General features: G+C 46.2%; 1 long non-coding RNA gene across 1 annotated transcript; it reads right to left on the bottom strand.

The window, feature by feature from the left end:
* Nucleotides 1–492: 492 nt before the first annotated feature.
* LOC129332776 (uncharacterized) lies at nucleotides 493–7,104 on the bottom strand. Its single transcript, XR_008597337.1, has 3 exons — nucleotides 7,064–7,104; nucleotides 6,288–6,432; nucleotides 493–727 (listed from the first exon to the last, which is right to left on the bottom strand). It is a non-coding gene; the product is annotated as an uncharacterized LOC129332776 (long non-coding RNA).
* Between the last annotated feature and the right edge of the window lie 395 nt (nucleotides 7,105–7,499).

The raw sequence follows: 7,499 nt of genomic DNA on the forward strand, positions 1-7,499 counted from the left end.
TGCAATGTTAGCCGGGAAGTGTAGTTTTAAATGACAAAGCCGGCAGAGATTGCCCCAGAGGGAACGAATTCTCTCACAGCCCTCTGCCACCTCTGGAGTGCTGGGACTGTCCCCCCTCCAAATCCTTTGCCTTGCCGAGGCTCGGTTAATTCAAAGTTTTAAGCAGCAAAGACAGCAGGGCAAAGTGTTCGAAAAGGAAGACACCAGAGGTGGCAGAGGGTTGTGAGAGAATCCGTCCCCTCTGGAGCGATCTCCACTGGCTCTGTCTTTTAAAACTACGCTTCCCGGCGAACATTGCATCTCCTGGCACTTGATGAACATGCGCCCAGGCATCTCCTGTAGAGAGGCCCTAAGATAAATCCAAGAATCACAGAAGAGAAAGAACTGAGAGCACTGATGGGCATGCCCTGGGACAGATGCTGTTCATGTCCCCAGCAGGCCGGGGCCAAAGCACACTTGAATGGAAATATTTCCCTAAAGGGCGGCCTTTATTTCCATAAACATTAAACACCTGGAATGCTGTCGAGTCAAATCCAAGTCTCGAACCAAAGAGGTCTTGTTGAAGGCACAAGGGAGTCTTTCTCTCTATGCCATTCCAAATATTATGTTATTTTTGCTGGCATTGGAGTGGGAGCAATTGAAGAAAGAGGTCCAGAAAAAGGACTGCGGTCTTGTATTTTGGTTGAGCGGTTTTTATGCAGCCTGTCTCCTGCAGCAGACGGGAAGGCTGAAAATGAAAAATAAGACCGTGTCACAAGGAAATGTACGTAATGAACCCTTAATCGGTTTTACTCATTCGAGGGGAGGCCTTGATTTTTAACAGATAAATGGTGGGGTAGCAGTGCACAGCCCTTTCCCTGTTGACCATTTATCTGCTCCAAAATGCGGTTCCTAATGCATAATTTAATCTACTCCCACCTCCCAGTAATTTTGTGACTTGCAAAAGGCCATTTACTGGCTGTGCGAAGCAGAACTTCTTTTTCTGCATCCCCCCACAACTTGATACCAGAAGCTAAAAACATCAGTTATCAACAAACCACATGTGATACAGGAGATAAGTTTATGTGCCTTCAGCTCTCGGACCTGCCAATTCAACTGGGTCCCTAAAACCGATGCTTAAGGTATCAGCGATTCCTCTTAAAGTCTTCCTAACGGCGCACGTCTTTTTGACCTTAACGGAACTTCTGATTCCATCTCTGTGTCTTGCACGATGCTAATGTTCCAGCCAGGAAGCAGAACGGGATGAGCCCCAGCTGGAGAAACTGCAAGATGGTATGTGGTTGACGGAGGAGGGTGATTTATCTTCTTCTTGCTAGGTTTGGGCCCACAGATGGAAATCTGGCAAGTGAAGGTTCATTTCAAAGTCTTGAGTATGCATAATCCATTCCACCACTCTTTGCCACATAAAAGGCCCCATTTGGGGAGAAATACTGCACACACAGCAAAAAAAAAATATGTCCAAGATGTCTTGGAGATTCGCGCACACACACACACACACACACACACAACACAATGGATGATAGAGTTTGGGAAGACCAGAGATCATCTCATCCAGGCCTACACATCTTGCCGAATGCAGCCTTAGGACTGCCAGCCTCCAGGTGGTGGCTGGAGATCTCCTGGAATTACAACTGATCTCCAGGCCGAAGAGATCAGTTCCCCAGGAGAAAAGGGCTGCTTTGAAGGGAGAACTCTATGGCATTATATCCCACTGAGGCCCCTCCCCTCCCCAAACCCCATCCTCTCTAGGCTCCACCCTCAAAATCTCCAGGAATTTCTCAGCCTGGACCTGGCAACCCTATGCAGCCTCCATATGCAAAGATCACCCAATTTTCCAGGGAGAATCCCTATTACCTGGCAACTGTCCTTGGTAGATCACTGACTCTGTTTCCTGTTTCTTGTGATACCTTGTTACGTTTTCATATTTATTTATTAACAAGATTTTTGCCCCACCGTTCTGCCCAGCCGTTCATTTATCTATCACATTTCTAGGCCATTTTTTCTCCCAAAAGAGAGTTCAAGGCGACTCATAGCATCCAATATTTTAAAATAGCAAAATACCCACTTTGTCATTCTTTATTGATTCACGTTATTTATAGTCCTCCTTTCTCACTGAAACCCCAGGCTGGTTACACGGCCTGAGTCAGTTCGGTCAACGGCTCAGACATTCGATAAACAATGCAATAGAGAAACGAGCAGAAATCTGATACGCAGCTGGGAAAAAAGTGCGGAAACAAGGTCTAAGCAGATTGTTATGACATTAATAATGTGGTAATAAACAGTACAAGAAGTAAACACCTCTCGGAACCATTTTCTTAGGCACAGCCCTATTGCCTGAGTAAAAAAGTCCTGAATAATTCGGTTTGGCGCAGTTTGTGGAAAGTCAGAAGAGCGAGAACTTTGTGGAAAGTCAGAAGAGAAGAACTCATCAGCATAACTCATTAGCATATGCCACGCCCCTTACCATCACTGGAAGTGTGTCATTAGCATAGCTGATTTGTATATGCCACACCCCCTGACCTCACCTATCCTGGCTGTTTTGGACCCAATCCTGGCCATTCAGGGCCGAAATTGGGCCTAAAATGGCAAAAAGGGGGTGAAAATGGCCGAAAAGGGGCCCAAAATGGTCAGGATCGGGCCACTGCTGAGTGGGAGAGTGATCCACCACCCGTCAGAGGCCCGATTCAGGCCATTTTGGCCCCTATCCAAGCTGAAACGGGCCCAAAATGGCCAAGAGTCAGGTGAGTGGCCCCAAAATTGTCAAACGTGGATATTATACCTTTAACTCTGCATGTATATAGCTAATAGAGCATCTTCCCGACAATAGCAGAACTCATACTGTACGAAATTGTTATTTGGGCACTACGGTTCTGCAAAATTGTGGGCTGTATGATATAGTTATTTAATTGTATTGCATAAATTGCATATTGCTGTGACTTCCTTGGGCCTGCGTGCTCTTTTGTTTGGATTGGAGTAATTTGGGAAGTCGTTCCCTTCTGTTGGTTGAGTGGCCCCACCTGACATGTGATCTCTTTGGGGAACTGCTGGAACTGCGTTCCTGCGCGTTCCCCCTCGAAATGAGCCCTGGATACACCTCAAACTCCACCCCCTTTCAGTAACTGCCCAATAAGAACACAGGTACTAGGATCCTTCATTTGCATGCACTGAACAAAAGGCAGCAATTGGCTCATAACCCAGAGGAACGATTGGCTGCTGCTAACCCTAATTCTCAATAGGATTGGATACCTGAGGAGCCCTGTTTTACTCGAAGCTAGCCCAGTACAGTATAATGCCATAGAGTCCACTGTCCAAAGCAGCCATTTTCTGCAGGGGAATTGCAGAAAATTCGTTGTAATTCTGAGAGTTCTTCAGGCCCCACCAGGAGGTCGGCAACCGTATTTGTCTAACTGGGCAAAAATGCTGCCCCACACACTAGGGATCCCATTCCCCCAGTGGGTGCGAGGAATCCCCCACTTTCACCCTATATCCCCCGGTAGCACTCATCTGGCCGATGGGGGGGGAGGGAAGGTGCCAGAATGGCACACTCCAGGAGTGACATGACAATGTCACTTCAAGAAGTGATGTCATTGCACCTCCCCGAGAATGCTCCCGTGCCTTGCCACGGGCCGATTTTGGCCCCCAACAGACCCGTTTTGGCCAGTTTGGCCTGTGGCAAAACATGCTTGTCCCTGTGCCTGAGTGATGACATCACTTCCTGGAAGTGACATGTTGATGACATCACTTCCTGGTAGTGACATCATCACACTGGTGTGGTGCTTGAGCGCACAGAGCACAAGAGAGAGGAAGTTCATGGGAACAGCAATAAGGTAAGCACCGGGTAACCCTATCACAACACATACCCTGAACTAACTTTGATTTTGTGCATTTAAAAGAAGATTGATGAGGTTAAAGGCACCAAGTAAAATCTTCAACAGATTGGAAATCAATATCTGTATATGCAATTGCATTAAATGCAAAGCTACCATGGCTGGTTAAAATGCTGGCAACCGTCTACCATGTCATAACAAAAACTCACCTATCACACAAAGGATCTCTACACACTTTCGCACATTGTTGAACACACTCTGTTCATTTGCCCCGCTTTCCACCCATTTAAAAGCAGGGGTGGTGTTTGTTCTTTAGGTTAAAGATCAACCAAGCAACATAATTGTCCTATAATATATTATAGACAATATCTCAGCAGCTGCAGTGAGTGAAATGGCTGGTGGTGTAACAAAACAGCCTTTTATCAGATTTTGCCGCATGGAGATGTTTTCTGTTAATCAGGGGGGGGGGAGAGAAGATTCCCTCTTGAAATTGCCTCATACAGGATGGCTGTTTTTACTATACAGACCACGATAAACAGCAACGTGCCAGATTTTACCACAAGGAGGCATTTTCTGGTAAACGCTTTTTGTTAAACTAAATGCTAACCTGCCATAGGCTCTATCAGCACAAGGTAGAACAAGTCCTATTGTCTGCTACACATAATGCAACTGCCATGACAGGAGGAAACAATGTCTCGGAGCATGTGCAGAGTTCCTTTCAGCTATGACAGTGGTCATTTCACCTAACAGCTTCAAAACTGGTGCGGGAAGCAATGTAGGGTCTCAGAAACTGGCACGGTATCTCTGCTCACAGGGGACATAAATTTTACTTCAAAATTTGGGTCAGCTTTCCAACATCCTACATTTCCGTTTGCTTTTGCAAAATGAAGACAACGGATACCTCCTCCCATACACCCAGCCTGCCAATTGAGAACCACCTCTAAAGCACTGCTCTGTGTGTCTCCCTGCCAGCAGAGGTGATATAGAAAGCGTCTAGAGACACGGCTTTTTCAGTGGTGGCTCCTCATCTGCGAAATGCCCTCCCCTCTGCAGCTCACCTGATACCTACTCTACTATTTTTCAAGCGCCAGGCCAAAACATTTCTTTTCACCCAGGCTTTTAACGAAGAGGTTTGATCTTTTAACTCTTTGTACAATCTGCCTCTAGGCAGAAGTTTGTGAGTAGGATCTTTTAGTCTGCCAGATTTTTCACGCTCTGGGAGGCCGTCATAAAACCGCAGATTTATGTTTGGGGAATTTATTGGCTAGTTTTTGATTTTATGTTTATTGCCACCTAGAGACCCTATTTGGGTGGAAAGAAAGGAAAGAAAGGGGGAACCTTCCCTGAGACCCGCACCCCCTTAAGGTAGAGTAGGGAACAGTGTGGTAGGGAAAGCAGACGGCGGTTTTCTTCAGTTTAATTTTCTGCCCTAGGGGTTCTGAAAAGGGGGGTCTACCCCATGTGTTGCGCCTTTACCTGCTTTGTGTGCAAGTGCTCGGTATATAGTTATTAAATTACACTTTTTGAATATAAAGAACCTTGTGGTGCTCTGACTACATAACTTCCCCCACTTGGCATGCTACAAGAAAGGAGGGAGCCCGGGAGAAACTGATCAGGCTAGACCTTGGTGGGTTGCCAGTTCTCCAGGGCCCAACCAAAGATTGGGTAATTCACTTCCCAGTACGGAAATTCAGCCGGAGGGGTCTCACTGCCCCTCAGTCAGGCGGTGTACAAACCAGTGAGTGGTGGCAGTGACGGAGAGTGTGAGCCACACCCACCAGGGACGGTGGGAGGCAGATAGCGGGGCTAGCAGGCCACTGACGGCGGCTCAGTTGCCCGGACTGAGAGCCAGCACCCGTTCTGCCACAGCATGCATTGACAGCCCTTCTCACTTCAGGCAAGATGCATTCCCCCCTCCCCTCAAGCCAGGGATTCAACCTCTAGAGAGTCCAGTAGCGCCTTTAAGACTAGCCAACTTTATTGTAGCATAAGCTTTCGAGAACCACAGCTTTCTTCGTCAGATGTATGTGTAACTAACCAACTAACTTTATTGTAGCATAAGCTTTAGAGAACCACAGCTCTCTTTGTCAACTCTCTTCCTCCCTTCCTTCCTTCCTTCCTTCCTTCCTTCCTTCCTTCCTTCCTTCCTTCCTTCTTTTGGTGAGCCCTTGAGCACCAGAGGATCTATAACCTCTAGAGAGACGCCCCGAGGAGGGAGCTGAACCTCGAAGAAGGACAATGCTGATCAGTTTTACTCAACAAAATTCCAGATGTTTCAAGTTTAGGAAAATAAAGGCCACCCTCTAGGGAAATATTTTCACCTAAGAGAGCTTGGCCCTGCTTAAACGGACGGCCTCATACCCAGAGCACACCCACCTATGCCCCACATTTCATCTTCACCTGGTGCCTTCTCTGCTCCCTGGATGTCTGGGGGAGTCCAAGGCAGGCTGGTGACCTTACCTCTGCTTGCATTCTTCAACCAGGTGGCAGACTGGGAGGAGCTGGACTCGACATTCCCCAACTGTGTACGATGTTCTGACCGGTATGGCAGGAGCTTTCATAAGCTACATCCCATTTTGAGAGAGGCATGATGTATTACAGTCAGCTGGAAGAAAGAGAGGTGTGTGCAATTTTACGTTGCAGAATGCAAAGGGAGACAAGACCCAATGCGAAGAGTAAAAAATTCTATCAGTCAGTGTGACATATTCACATTTGGTGATGAATCGGCAGAGTAAAATGAACAGTGTGCATGAATATTTGAAGGGCACGTTTACTTTAGATGGTATCTGTCTATCCACTCTCCCTATTGACGCCAGTTTATTTTTATTTATTATTTCAGATTATAGGGCAGTGTCATAAGAAATAGCTCAATGAGATACCTTGGTAAGGGACAGACTGTGTAGACTAGGCTATTGGGTGCTGTCTGCTGATGTAGATATGCTCCTACCGGGTTGTTCGACATTGCAAAAGATGTCAAGTGAATTACTTATGATTTAATTCAGAAAGGTTTCATCTATGTGTTCGGCTTTATGCTAGTTTTCAAATCTGTGGCTACCATACCCAATTGGTTCTGTTTTCGTTGAATGTCCCAACTGTTGATCATATTGTATTTTTGCTGTGAATGCCCTAGCTAACCTATGTTGTATTCAGTTGCAATATGTAATCCACCTTGGATCTCAGTGAGAAAGGCGGACTATAGAAGAAGAAGAAGAAGATTTTTTAAAATAGCTACTCACCCTTGGCTCTCGAGGTGACAAACCAACAGAAGAACAAATAACCTTAATAAATTAGAATCAAAGTATTAAATTAGCAGTAAATAGCGAGCTCAGCACCATTCCACTAACCCAAAATGTTTGGTTCGCCTCCAAAGGCCAGCTTGAACAACTTGGCCTTGCATGCCCCGTGGAAACTCAACAAACCTGAGATTTTAGAGCTGAATTCAGCCATTTTAAAATGTTGTGAGATCCTCATATCGGGCCAGGTAATTGTGTCCGTTCCCCCGACCTTTCCAAGTGCCAGAACAGCCACGGAGGCTTTAATGGAGGTTGTAATTAAAGGACTTTCCAGAATCAAAGTTCTGAGACTCATTGCTCCCCAACTTCCCAAGTCTGAGGCCATGGCTAAGAAGCTGGAAAGCTAAGAAGCCAAAAGGGCTACAGTTGAGATAGTGTG

This window comes from Eublepharis macularius, chromosome 6 (genome assembly GCF_028583425.1).
Source record: "Eublepharis macularius isolate TG4126 chromosome 6, MPM_Emac_v1.0, whole genome shotgun sequence".
NCBI classification, from domain to species: domain Eukaryota; kingdom Metazoa; phylum Chordata; class Lepidosauria; order Squamata; family Eublepharidae; genus Eublepharis; species Eublepharis macularius.